We start from the raw sequence: 14,674 nt of genomic DNA, 5'->3' as shown, positions 1-14,674 counted from the left end.
TATTGTACTGGTCGCTGCTTTGTGGTGAGCCTCGAGGAGACACAACTAGTCACTGCGTAGGAAGGAGTGTTGGCACACTCCACACTACACTGGACAAACTACACGGAGAAGCTGCGCCTCAGAGCAGTCTGTGGGAGCGGAAAAGAGGCAATTCCTCTCTCCTGGCCCTGGCCTGTTCGCTCAGTTGGTCAGAGTGTGCTCCCAAAATGCCAAGGTTGCACATTTGACCTCTAGTCAGGGCACGTGCAGGAAGTGACCAATGAATGCACAGCTAAATGAAACAACAAAATGAATGAATGCTTCTCCCTTCCTCCTTTCCTCTCTGCCTCTCTAAAATTAAAAAAAAAGTCTTTCTTCCTTTCAGATGTTTTAGAATTTTAATGTACTTCATATATTCAACATACAATATTGACAATGGATGAACAATAGGAAAAAAGACTCTGCATTACAGATCTTCCAGAATTCACAGCATCACTCTGGTCAAAGACTATGAAGAGAACAGTCACATGAACAAAACACAGGAGAGTTTACCAGAGAATTTTAGTTTATTGGCATAACTAAAACATAAAGAACCAAATAGTCAACTTTCTCTTCTCACTGAAAGGAAAGCAAAAGTGAAACAGAGAACTTACAATTTTTTTTACTAAGCAGCTTAACAAGATGGGCTACCGTTGTGGCTAATATAATGCTATAATGCACAAAGTCAAGGCTTCTAACATATTCTGTCTCCACATTTATTATTGAGAACTGTACTATTAGAAATAAAAATACAGAGAGATAGAAAGTATTTGGCAACCCTGGCCAGATAGCTTGGTTGGAGAGTCGTCCCAAAGTGCAGAGGTTGCCAGTTCGATCCCCGGTCAGGACATATACAGGAACAGATGTTCCTGTCTCTCTCTCACTCTCTTCTTCCCTCTTGCTAAAAAATTAATAAAATAAACATTTAAAAAAGTATATGGCATTAAAAACAGACCTTGCTATATAAACATACAGTATGTCGCCTTTATCTCTTTATGAGGATAACAGTATAAAGAAAACTCTTCAATTGGCCCTTCAGCCTAGAACACCTTCTAAACATTCACCACATGGTCATTGTTGACCTGCATTCACAGCTGTGGAACCCAGGAGATTCCACTGCTGTCTATTAGGGAAAGGATCAAGATTCAGCTCCTAGAGGACCCCATTCACCCTCTATGATGTGTGCTGTGTTATCTCCAGAAACATTAACTTCAATTTGCATAATAAGTCCACAGACAAGTTTGAATACTGAGATCTAGCTAAAAAAATTAAGTAGCAGCCCTGGCCGGTTAGCTCAGTGGTAGAGCGTCGGCCTGGCGTGTGGGAGTCCCGGGTTCGATTCCCAGCCAGGGCACACAGGAGAAGCGCCCATCTGCTTCTCCACCCCTCCCCCTCTCCTTCCTCTCTGTCTCTGTCTTCCCCTCCCTCAGCCAGGGCTCCATTGGAGCAGGGTTTGCCCGGGCGCTGGGGATGGCTCTGTGGCCTCTGCCTGGGGCGCTAGAGTGGCTCTGGTTGCGGCAGAGCAACGCCCCAGATGGGCAGAGCATCGCCCCCTGGTGGGTATGCCGGGTGGATCCTGGTAGGGCTCATGTGGGAGTCTGTCTGACTGCCTCCCGTTTCCAACTTCAGAAATATACAAAAAAAAAAAAGTAGCAATAAAGACAATATAAGCTAGTCTGAACAGGCTGTGGTGCAGTGGATAGAGCATCAGACTGGGACACAGAGGGCCCAGGTACAAAACCCCGAGGTTGCCGGCTTGAGCTTGGGATCATACCCCATGGTCACTGGCTTGAGCCCAAGGTCACTGCCTTGAGCAAGGGGTCACTGGTTTGGCTGTAGCCATACCACCCCCTCCGTCAAGGTACATATTGTGTTTCTCCGAAAATAAGACAGTGTCTTATATTAATTTTTGCTCCTAAAGACGTGCTAGGTCTTATTTTCAGGGGATGTCTTATTTTTCCATGAACAAGAATTCACACTTATTGTTAAACAAAAAAATCAATATTTATTAATATACTATAGCCATGTCATCACAAACATCAGCATAACCAGCCGAACTCTGAATTCCATCAAGAATTTCTTGTGACTGTATTTCCATGTACTACAATCTACCCTGTTTCCCCGAAAATAAGACAGTCTCTTATATTAATTTTTGCTCCTAAAAACGCGCTAGGTCTTACTTTCAGGGGAGGTCTTATATTTCTAAGCTTGAAAAAAATTGCACTAGGTCTTATTTTGGGGGGATGTCTTATTTTCGAGGAAATGGTATGAGAAAGCAATCAATGAACAACTAAGGTGCCACAATGAAGACTTGATGCAAATAAGGTGCTGCAATGAAGACTTGATGCTTCTCATCTCTCTCCTTCCTATCTGTCTGTTCCTCTCTCTGTCTCACTAAAAAAGAAAAAAGAGAGAGAGAGACAGTATAAGCTAGCATGACCAGGTGGTGGCGCGTGAACAGAGCATCTGAGGACCCAGGTTTGAAACCTCAAGGTCACCAGCTTGAGCTCAGAGTCATTGGCCTGAGCATGAGATCATCAACATGACCCTCATGGTCGCTAGCTTGAGCCCAAAGGTCACTGGCTTGAAGCCCAAGGTTGCTGGCCTGAGCCCAAGGTCACTGGCTTGAGCAAGAGGTCACTGGCTCAGCTGAAGCCCCTCTAGACAAGGCACATATGAGAAAACAATTAATGAATAACTAAGGTGCTGCAACTATGAGTTGATGCTTCTCTCTCTGTCTCTTGTTAAACAAACAAACAAACAAACAAACAAAAAAGACATATAAGCTAGAATTGATTAGAAAAGTAAGAGGAAGATTTTTTAAATGCTTCTAGTTCAAGTTACAATTAAGGTGTCTGTTCAAAATCCCAAGTTATGTTAAATTTTGCAAACTATTCAAGGGCAGAGTATATATTGATTAGGATGTGTTCATAGCTGATGTATCTCCAAAGAATTTTGGAGGCTGCCAGCTTCTGAACATCTTCAATTCTGCCTGCATCATACAGAGAAGCCTGGATGCCTCCCACTGACCCACGCCCTTTCAAGATCATACTGAGTTCAAGAGTTTACCAAGAAATCTTTTTTTCTAAAGCATCGTCTTTTCTGGTATTGCAAGTGCAGAATAGAATATTCATCTTGCTTCTATTCTGAGGCCTACTGTTTATACATAGAATTCTTGAGATTTATCAATATCATGAATCATTGGAGATTAGATGGGGCTAAGCTTCTCCATGGCCGCTGCACCACCACTGTTTTATTTTTTTCATTTTGGTGGGAAGGGGATCAGGAGTTCTAATTTGAAAAAAAAAACCCACTAAGCCAGATACACAGGGCACTTAAACAGAGCATCACTCCAGCTCAGTGTAGTGGAGCTATGCTTTCTACATCTGAGAGAGCACTGGTTGTTGACAGACACCCAGTTTCTCAGCTATATAATATCTTCCCATACATGCTGTCCTGGGACTGGGCTCTCCAAGCAGCTGGGCTCTTCTCCCAGCTCTGATCCAAGCAGCTAAGGGTGTGTGTGTGAGTGTGTGTGTGTGTGTGTGTGTGTGTGTGTGAGAGAGAGAGAGAGAGAGAGAGAGAGAGAGAGGTTACCTCTTTGACTCTTCTGTAATGAGTTTTATCTATCTGGCTCTACTGCCTTCCAGGTTGTTGTGAAGGCCAATGAGATATGTGGATAAAACTCATAGAAAATATGGCCCCAGGGTGCAGGGGGTCCAGATCTGTCCAGTTTTGAGCTCTGCAGGGGCGAGGGGCAGTTGTATGTGGTACCTAGTTGGGGACCTTGGACTCAGGCAATACCAGCAGCTCATACTTAGGCAGCCAGGTAGCCTAGACCTGCCCTTCTCCAAGAAGCCAAAGCATCAAGCCTTCCACAGCCTGAGGGGAGTAGCAGTGTGAGCCCTGAAGCACCACTGTTCTTAAACCACTCCAGGACTAAGCCCATGGCATAGATGCTGAACCACCAATCTGTGCTGTACAAGGATTTGTTAAGTGCCTGCACTTTGTATCCCAGGATTGAAGGGTACTCTTTGAGGGTGAACACCAGTAGATCATTGTGGATGATTACCACCATGACCCCTGCAGAGCCAACATTCTTCTGTGCACCAGAAGAGCAAATATCACCCCAAACTTGGATACATCCACTGGCTTAGAAAGTTTGACAACGTGTCGCAAACTGGCTCTGCTCTGCACATGTTCTCGTTGGTGCAGAAGAGGTTTCCGGGTTGAGGCTTCACAAACTTGGATCTGTATTTTTCATATAACTCCCAAGTTTATAATAACAATCGATATTCACAGTCCCAAAGTTCTAAGCTTTTTCTGCGACCTTAGCTCACATCTTTCTGCTTTCAGACCAATCAGGTTTAAGGGAACGGCACTGAATTGGCCTGACTCATGTCTTTGCTCAAGAATCACCTTGTCATTGTCTGGGATAGCTAACAACTGCTTCCCGCCACAGATTCATTGTGTTGTGAAACATCTTAGTTGAAAGCTGATGGCCAGTGGCTTATTCCAAGAACACTAATGCCAAGTCTGGTTTAGTCTAATCATCCTTTTTGTATCTCTAAGAACACTGAGCATGACAATGTAGCAACCCAGGACAAACAAAATTGACCATCTGCCACCACCCATCCACAGTATTTCCTTGGTATTTCAGGCAGAGTGGACATAGGTGACCGATGGGGGGCGGGTAGCACATCTTTCTCTCCTTTCTCTTATTTCTCATTGGTCACAATCTTCCCCACAGGGAATTGACTCTTCCATCATTCCAGTTGCATCATCCAGCCATCAAAGTCAAACCTCTTGCTTGTGAAGTGTGGCATTTTATCGAAACCTAAAGGAAAAAGCCAGAAACTCGGGCATGTTACTGGTTGCCCTGGATGTTCAGTGGCAGCCTTGAGATGAACCCTAGCCCTTTGCTAGAAAATGACTGACTTATGTGCCAACTGATAACTGTGAAGGTCCCCAAGTGACACTGGTTGACAGCAGTGACAGCCATCAGCTGTCCTCTCAGCTCTTACTGTCCTCCCTGAAATTAGCAATGCTACCTGTTCAAGATAAGCCTCTTTGATTGAAGGGCTGCATATAATAGCAACTAACTAATTAAGTTAGGCAAAAATAATTTTTTTTAAAAGTTATAAAAAAGTTCTCAGGATGGAAGAAAAGGCTGGATAAAGACTTGTAAAAGGAAATCAGGGAGTGTATTGAGGGCAGAAACTGCCCAAAGTTCTATTCTACCAGTGCCGTTGAAAAAAACTAAATATGACCTGACCAGGTGACAGCAGAGTGGATAGACCATTGGCCTGAGACACTAAGGACCCAGTTTGAAACCCCAAGGTCACTGGCTTGGGCATGGGTTTATCTGGCTTGAGCACAGGGTCATTGCCTTGAGAACCGGACCACAAACATGACCCATGGTTGTTGACTTGAGCCCAAAGGTTGCTGGCTTGAAGCCCAAAGTCACTGGCCTGAGCAAGGGGCCACTGGCTCGGCTGCAGCCCCCTGGTCAAAAATGTTAGATTTTTGTTAGAAAAATTTTGTTAAATTTATGTTAGAAAGCAATCAATTAACAACTAAGGTACAACAACTGAGTTGATGCTTCTCATCTCTCTTCCTTCTTATCTGTCTGTCCCTGTCTCCCCTCTTTCTTTCTCTTGCTAAAAAAGAAGGATGGATAGAAGGAAGGAAGGGAGGGAGGGAGGGAGGGAAAGAAGGAGGGAGGGAGGGAGGGAGGAAGAAAAGAAAAAACTAAATATGATGATTGTAACTTGCTTGCATCATTGCACAAGATTCAAATAAGAGTCTGGTTGGGCAAGCCTGACCACCCTCTTGGGTGATAAGGAGTCTCTAAGAATCAGAATGTCTGTCTCATCAAGACACATAAAACTGCCTGACCAGGCAATGGCACAGTGGATAGAGCATCAAACTGGGATGCGGAAGACCCAGGTTCGAGACCCCAAGGTCTCCAGCTTGAGCACGGGCTCATCTGGTTTGAGCAAAGCTCACCAGCTTAGACCCAAGGTTGCTGGCTCGAGCAAGGGGTTACTCGGTCTGCTGAAGGCCCATGGTCAAGGCACATATGAAGAAAGCAATCAATGAACAACTAAAGTGTCACAACAAAAAACTAATGATTGCCCTGGCTGGTTGGTTCAGTGGTAGAGCGTCGGCCTGTCGTGCAGGAGTCCCAGGTTCGATTCCTGGCCAGGATACACAGGAGAGGTGCCCATCTGCTTCTCCACCCCTACCCCTCTCCTTCCTCTCTGTCTCTCTCTTCCACTCCCGCAGCCAAGGCTCCATTGGAGCAAAGTTAGCCCGGGCACTGAGGATGGCTCTGTGGCCTCTGCCTCAGGTGCTAGAATGGCTCTGATTGCGACAGAGCAATGTCCCAGATGGGCAGAGCATCACCCCCTGGTGGGCATGCCGGGTGGATCCTGGTTGGGCACATGCGGGAGTCTGTCGGACTGCCTCCCCATTTCCAACTTCAGAAAAATACAAAAAACAACAACAACAAACAAACAAACAAAAAAACCTAATGATTGATGCTTCTCATCTCTCTCCATTCCCGTCTCTCTGTCCCTATCTATCCCTCTCTCTCTGTCTCTGTAGAAAAAAAAAAGACACATAAAACTGGCCTGGCCTGCCTGACCAACTGGTGGCGCAGTGGATAGAGTGTTGGACTGGGATGCGGAAGACCCAGGTTCGAGACCCCTAGGTCGCCAGCTTGAGCACGGGCTCATCTGGTTTGAGCAAAAAGCTCACTGGTGCCCTGGCCGGTTGGCTCAGCAGTAGAGCATCGGCCTAGCGTGTGGAGGAACTGGGTTCGATTCCCGGCCAGGGCACACAGGAGAAGCGCCCATTTGCTTCTCCACCCCTCCGCCGCACTTTCCTCTCTGTTCCTCTCTTCCCCTCCCACAGCCAAGGCTCCATTGGAGCGGGGATGGCCCGGGCGCTGGGGATGGCTCTGTGGCCTCTGCCTCAGGCACTAGAGTGGCTCTGGTCGCAACATGGCGACGCCCCGAATGGGCAGAGCATCGCCCCCTGGTGGGCAGAGCGTCGTTCCATGGTGGGCGTGCCAGGTGGATTCCGGTTGGGCGCATGCGGGAGTCTGTCTGACTGTCTCTCCCTGTTTCCAGCTTCAGAAAAATGCAAAAAAAAACAAACAAACAACAACAAAAAAAAACTCACTGGCTTGAGCCCAAGGTCGCTGGCTCAGCGAGGGGTTCCTCGGTCTGCTGAAGGCCCGAGGTCAAGGCATATATGAGAAAGCAATCAATGAACAACTAAGGTGTTGCAACGCTCAATGAAAAACTAATGATTGTTGCTTCTCATCTCTCCATTCCTGTCTGTCTGTCCCTGTCTATTCCTCTCTCTGACTCTCTCTCTCTGTCTCTGTAAAAAACCAAACAAACAAAAAAAACTGGCCTGGCCTGTGGTGGCACAGTGGATAAAGCGTCGACCTGGAACATGGAGGTCACCAGTTTGAAACCTTGGGCTTGCCTGGTCAAGGCACATATGGAAGTTGATGCTTCCTGCTCCTCCCCCCTTTCTCTCTCTTTCTTTCTCTCCCTTCTCTAAAATGAATAAATAAAATTTTTTTTTTAAAAAGATCCATACTGGGGCACGCAGTCCCACCCAGCCTGTGGTGCCAAGGCTTGCAGCAATCCCACGAGTGGGCTCCTCCTGCAGGGGAGGGGCAAAAGCCCAGAATCAGGCAGAGACCCCACAGCTGAGCAAAGGTGCTCACTCCTGCCCTCAGGGCTGAGCATAACAGCACCTGCAGGGGCGGGGCGAAGGCCAAGGCCACCGAGGCTTGCACACCCGAGCACGTGATCACAGCCACTCCTGTGAAGGAGGGGCGGAAACCACATCAACAGCCCCAGTGGGCAGGCACCGGCAATGCCCATACCTGAATGCCCTAGGCAGCAACAGCAGAGGGGGTGGCGGGCCTGCAGACAGACCATAGCTAGGGAATACAGAGGCCACACCTAGTGGTGTCCAGTGGCCAAAATCTTCTTTTACACAGACAAAATGAGAAGGCAGAGAAATGCAACACAAATGAATCAAGAGAAATCCCTGGAAAAGGACATGAGTGAGTCAGATATAACCAAATTACCAGATGCAGAGTTTAAAATAACGATTGTTAGGATGCTCAAAGATATTAGAACAACAATAGATGGTCATTACGAACACCTAAATAAAGAGATAGCAAATATAAAAAAGGACATTAAAATAATAAAAAAGAATCAGTCAGAAATGACAGATACAATATCAGAAATGAAGAACACAATGGAAGGAATTACAAGCAGGATGAATGAAGCTGAGAATTGAATCAGCGAGTTAGAGGACAAGATAAATGAAGGCATGGAAGCAGAGCAGAAAAAAGAAAAGAGACTCAAAAAGTCTGAGGAAACTCTAAGAGAGCTCTGTGACAACATGAAGAGAAATAACATCAGCATCATAGGGGTTCCTAAAGAAGAAGAGAAAGAACAAGGGCTAGAGACTTTGTTCAAACATATCATAGCTGAAAACTTCCCTCAATTAAGGCAGGAAAATGTTTCACAAGTTCAAGAGGCACAGAGAACTCCATTAAATAAAAACTCAAAGAAATCTATACCAAGACACATCATAATTAAAATACCAAATCTAAGTGATAAAGAGAAAATATTAAAAACTTCTAGAGAAAAAAAAGACTATCACCTACAAAGGAGCCCCCATAAGGATGACTTCTGACTTCTCAACAGAAACACTTGAGGCCAGAAGGGAATGGCAAGAAATATTCAAAGTAATGCAGAACAAAAGCCTACAACCAAGACTACTTTATCCAGCAAGGCTATTGTTTAAAATTGAAGGAGAAATAAAAAGCTTTCCAGACAAAAAAAACCTCAAGGAATTCACTACAACCAAACCAATGCTGCAAGAAATGCTAAGGGGCCTGTTGTAAACAGATCAAAGGAGAAAAATAAAATAGCAAAAGAGGAATACAGTTTTAAAGAATAAAATGGCAGGTATGCAACATAATTGAATGACAAGATAACCTGGACATGTTTTCTTTGAATATATGTACCCTGATTTATTGATGTCACCCTATTAAAATTAATAAAAATTTATTTATTAAAAAAGAATAAAATGGCAATAAACAACTACATATCAATAATAACCTTAAATGTAAATAGATTAAATGATCTGATCAAAAGACATAGGGTAGCTGGCCCTGGCCGGTTGGCTCAGTGGTAGAGCGTTGGCCTGGTGTACGGAGGTCCCGGGTTCGATTCCCGGCCAGGGCACACAGGAGAAGCGCCCATCTGCTTCTCCACCCCTCCCCCTCTCCTTCCTCTCTGTCTCTCTCTTCCCCTCCCACAGCGAGGCTCCATTGGAGCAAAAGATGGCCCGGGCGCTGGGGATGGCTCCTTGGCCTCTGCCCCAGGTGCTAGAGTGGCTCTGGTTGCAGCAGAGCGATGCCCCGCCCCCTGGTGGGCGTGCCGGGTGGATCCCGGTTGGGCGCATGCGGGAGTCTGTCTGACTGTCTCTCCCCATTTACAGCTTCAGAAAAATACAAAAAAAACCCCAACAACAAAAAAAATAGGGTAGCTTCATGAATAAGAAACAGGACCCATACATATGCTGTCTACAAGAGACACTCCTTAAAACAAAAGACGCACATAGACTGAAGATAAAAGGATGGAAAAAAATATTACACGCAAATGGAAATGAAAAAAGAGCTAGGGTAGCAATACTTATATCAAACAAAATGGACTTTAAAACAAAGACTATAGTAAGAAATAAAGAAGGTCACTACATAATGATAAAGGGAGCAATCCAATAGGAAGATATAACCGTTATAAATATCTAATATAGGAACACCTAATATAGGAACTAATATAGGAACCTAATATAGCACCTAATATAGGAACACCTAAATATATAAAGCAGACTTTGATGGATTTAAAGGGCAAGATCAACAGCAATACTATAATAATAGTAGGGGATTTCAATACCCTACTAACATCACTAGATAGATTCTCAAGAAAGAAAATTAACAGAGAAACAGCAGACTTAAAGGACATACTAGATCAACTCGATTTAATAGATATCTTCAGAACCTTTCACCCTAAAGCAGCAGAATATACATTATTTTCAAGTGCTCATGGTACATTCTCTAGGATAAACCACATGTTAGGGCATGAAAGTGGTCTCAACAAATTTAAGAAGATTGAAATCATATCGAGCACCTTTTCTGATCATAATGGCATAAAACTAGAAATCAACCACAACAGAAAAACTGAAAAATACTCAAACACTTGGAAACTAAATAGCATGTTATTAAGTAATGAATGGGTTAACAATGAAATCAAAGAAGAAATAATTTTGTTCCTAGAAACGAATGATAACGAGCATACATCAACTCAAAATTTATGGGACACAGCAAAAGCAGTCCTGAGAGGGAAGTTCATAGCATTACAGGCGTACCTTAAGAAGCTAGAAAAAGCTCAAATAAACAACTTGACCCTGCATCTAAAAGAACTAGAAAGCCCTGGCCGGTTGGCTCAGCGGTAGAGCGTCGGCCTAGCGTGCGGAGGACCCGGGTTCGATTCCCGGCCAGGGCACACAGGAGAAGCGCCCATTTGCTTCTCCACCCCTCCGCCGCGCTTTCCTCTCTGTCTCTCTCTTCCCCTCCCGCAGCCAAGGCTCCATTGGAGCAAAGATGGCCCGGGCGCTGGGGATGGCTCTGTGGCCTCTTCCTCAGGTGCTAGAGTGGCTCTGGTCGCAACATGGCGACGCCCAGGATGGGCAGAGCATCGCCCCCTGGTGGGCAGAGCGTCGCCCCTGGTGGGCGTGCCGGGTGGATCCCGGTCGGGCGCATGCGGGAGTCTGTCTGACTGTCCCTCCCTGTTTCCAGCTTCAGAAAAGTGAAAAAAAAAAAAAAAAAAGAACTAGAAAAAGAACAGCAAATAAAGCCCAGAGGTAGTAGAAGGAAGGAAATAATAAAGATCAGAGCAGAAATATATGACATAGAGGCTAAAGAAACAATACAGAGGATCAATGAAACCAGGAGCTGGTTCTTTGAAAAGGTAAACAAGATCGATGAACCTTTAACCAGACTCACCAAGAAAAAAAGAGAGAGGACTCAAATAAATAAAATTAGAAATGAGAGTGGAGAAATAACAACTGACACAACAGAAATACAAAATATTGTAAGAAAATACTATGAAGAACTGTATGCCAAAAAACTAGACAACCTAGATGAAATGGACAAATTCCTTGAAACATATAATCTTCCAAAAATTAATCTGGAAGAATCAGAAAACCTAAACAGACTGATTACAACAAATGAGATTGAAACAGTTATCAAAAAACTCCCCAAAAAGAGAAGTCCTGGGCCTGATGGCTTCACAAGTGAATTCTACCAAATATTCAAAGAAGAACTAACTCCTATCCTTCTCAAGCTATTTCAAAAAATTCAAGAGGAAAGAAGACTTCCAAGCTCCTTTTATGAGGCAAGTATAATTCCAATTCCAAAACCAGGCAAAGACAACACAAAGAAAGAAAATTATAGGCCAATATCCCTGATGAACTTAGATGCAAAAATCCTGAACAAAATATTAGCAAACCGGATCCAGCAATATATGAAAAAAATCATACACCATGATCAAGTGGGATTTATTCTTGGAAGGCAGGGCTGGTATAATATTCGCAAATCAATCAATGTGATTCATTAGATAAACAAAAGGAAAGAGAAAAACCACATGATAATTTCAATAGATGCAGAAAAAGCATTTGATAAAATCCAGCACCCATTTATGATCAAAACTCTCAGCAAAGTGGGAATACAGGGAACATACCTCAACATGATAAAGGCCATCTATGACAAATCCATAGTCAACATCATACTCAATGGGCAAAAATTAAAAGCAATCCCCTTAAGATCAGGAACAAGGCAGGGGTGCCCCCTTTCACTACTTTTATTCAACATAGTTCTGGAAGTCCTAGCCACAGCAATCAGACAAGAAAAAGAAATAAAAGGCATCCAAATTGGAAAAGAAGAAGTAAAACTATCATTATTTGCAGATGATATGATATTGTATATAGAAAACCCTAAAGTCTCAGTCAAAAAACTATGGGACCTGATAAATGAATTCAGCAAGGTGGCAGGATATAAAATTAATATTCAGAAATCAGAGGGATTTTTACTGACAATGAACTGTCAGAAAGAGAAATTAAGGAAGCAATGCCCTTTACCATTGCAACAACAAAAAAAGTACCTAGGAATAAATTTAACCAGGAGATTAAACCTGTATTTGGAAAATTATAAAACATTGATAAAGAAATCAGGGAGGTGGCCTGACCTGTGGTGGCGCAGTGAATAAAGTGTCAACCTGGAAATGCTGAGGTTGCCGGTTCGAAACCCTGGGCTTGCCTGGTCAAGGCACATATGGGAGTTGAAGCTTCCAGCTCCTCCCCCCTTCTCTCTCTCTCCCTCTCTGTCTCTCTCTCTCCCTCTCTCTCTCCTCTCTAAAAATGAATAAATAAAATAAAATATTAAAAAAAAAGAAAGAAAAAGAAAGAAATCAGGGAGGGCTCTGGCCGGGTGGCTCAGTGGTTTAGCGTCGGCCTGGCATGCAGAAGTCCCAGGTTCGATTCCTGGCCAGGGCACATAGGAGAAGCGCCCATCTACTTCTCCACCCCTTCCCCTCTCCTTCCTCTCTGTCTCTCTCTTCCCCTCCCACAGCCAAGGCTCCATTGGAGCAAAGATGGCCCGGGCGCTGGGGATGGCTCCTTGGCCTCTGCCCCAGGTGCTAGAGTGGCTCTGGTCGCAACAGAGCGATGCCCCGGAGGGGCAGAGCATCGCCCCCTGGTGGGCAGAGCGTCACCCCTGGTGGGCGTGCTGGGTGGATCCCGGTCGGTTGCATGCGGGAGTCTGTCTGTCTCTCCCAGTTTCCAGCTTCAGAAAAATACAAAAAAAAAAAAAAAAGAAAAAAAGAAATCAGGGAGGATACAAACAAGTGGAATCATACACGGTGCTCATGGTTAGGAAGCATAAACATCATTAAAATGTCTATATTACCCAAAGCAATTTGTAAATTCAATGCAACACTGATTAAAATACCAATGACTTACTTCAAAGATATAGAACACATATTCCAAAAATTTATATGGAACCAAAAGAGAACACAAATAGTCTCAGCAATCTTGAAAAGGAAGAATAAAGCGGGACGTATCACACTTCCGGATATCAAGTTATACTACAAGGCCATTGTACTCAAAACAGCCTGGTACTGGCATAAGAACAGGCACATAGATCAATGGAACAGAACTGAGAACCCAGAAATAAACCCACACTTTTGTGGACAACTGATATTTGACAAAGGAGGTAAGAGCATACATTGGAGTAAAGACAGCCTCTTCAACAAATGGTGTTGGGTAAATTGAACAGCTATCTGCAAAAAAATGAAACTAGACCACCAACTTACACCATTCACAAAAATCAAATCAAAATGGATAAAAGACTTAAATGTAAGCTGTAAAACCATAAGCATCTTAGAAGAAAACATAGGCAGTAAGCTCTCTGACATCTCTCGCACAATATATTTGCCGATTTATCTCCACGGGCAAGTGAAATAAAAGACAGGATAAACAAATGGGACTATATCAAACTAAAAAGCTTTTGCACAGCTAGAGACAATAAGAACAGAATAAGAAGACAAACTACACAATGGGAAAATATATTTGACAATATGTCTGATAAGGGCTTAATAACCAAAATTTATAAAGAACTAGTAAAACTCAATACCAGGAAGACAAACAATCCAATCAAAAAATGGGCAAAAGTATGCTGCAAATGGCTTTTTCCAGTCTACCTGAATCATTACCAGCTAGAAGCAGCGGTCATTGGGACTTGGACATGAGCTGCAAAGTATAGAATGGTGACAAAAATTCCAGTGCCATGCGGACTTTTCCTGTGGGGAACTTTCCTGGACTCCTGCTCCCTGTGACAGCTCCTAACAGACTGAACTGTGGTTGCATTTTTCAGGGATTTGGCATGGTGATGGGGCCAACTTGGACTTGGTGAACATGTTAAGGACACTACTCTTTTAGGGATTCTTGCTGTATTGGCTAAGAGTTTGCTTAAAGGCTTTTAATCACTGTAAAAAAAAAAAAAAAGAGGACTGGATGAAGAAGATGGGGCACATATACATCAGCTAGGAGAAATGATGACATCCGATGATGACATCGGATCACTTGCAGCGGAATGGTGGAGTCTTGATAGCATTGTGTGGGGTGAAATGGGCGAATCAGAAAAAAACAGGAACTGCAGGATTCCATACATTGGTGGGACATAGAAGCGAGACTAAGAGGCATGGACGGGAGTGTGGTGGTTACGGGGGGTGGGGGGAGGGAAGGAGGGAGAGGGGTACAGAGAGAACTGGATGGAGGGTGGCGAAGGATGAATCTCTCTTCAGGTGATGGGTATGCAACAGAACTAAATGACAAGATAACCTGGAAATGTTTTCTTTGAATGTATGTACCCTGATTTATTGATGTCACCCCATTAAAATAAAAATTTATTAAAAAAAAAAAGAACTCGGAAAAGAACTTTGAATTCTGTAATAACTATCTATAGTGCCAGTTGGGCACTTGACTTATTGAAGAGAAC

General features: G+C 43.9%; 1 protein-coding gene and 1 pseudogene across 1 annotated transcript in view; one reads left to right on the top strand and one right to left on the bottom strand.

The window, feature by feature from the left end:
• The window catches only part of RMI1 (RecQ mediated genome instability 1), a 274,637-nt gene that overhangs the window by 229,728 nt on the left and 30,235 nt on the right, over positions 1-14,674 (top strand). The window lies entirely within an intron of this gene.
• Positions 2,910-4,691, bottom strand: LOC136322218 (phosphoserine aminotransferase-like; annotated as a pseudogene).

The sequence above is a fragment of the Saccopteryx bilineata genome, chromosome 2 (assembly GCF_036850765.1).
Source record: "Saccopteryx bilineata isolate mSacBil1 chromosome 2, mSacBil1_pri_phased_curated, whole genome shotgun sequence".
In the NCBI taxonomy this organism is placed as follows: domain Eukaryota; kingdom Metazoa; phylum Chordata; class Mammalia; order Chiroptera; family Emballonuridae; genus Saccopteryx; species Saccopteryx bilineata.
This window is presented reverse-complemented; position numbering and strand designations above follow the sequence as displayed.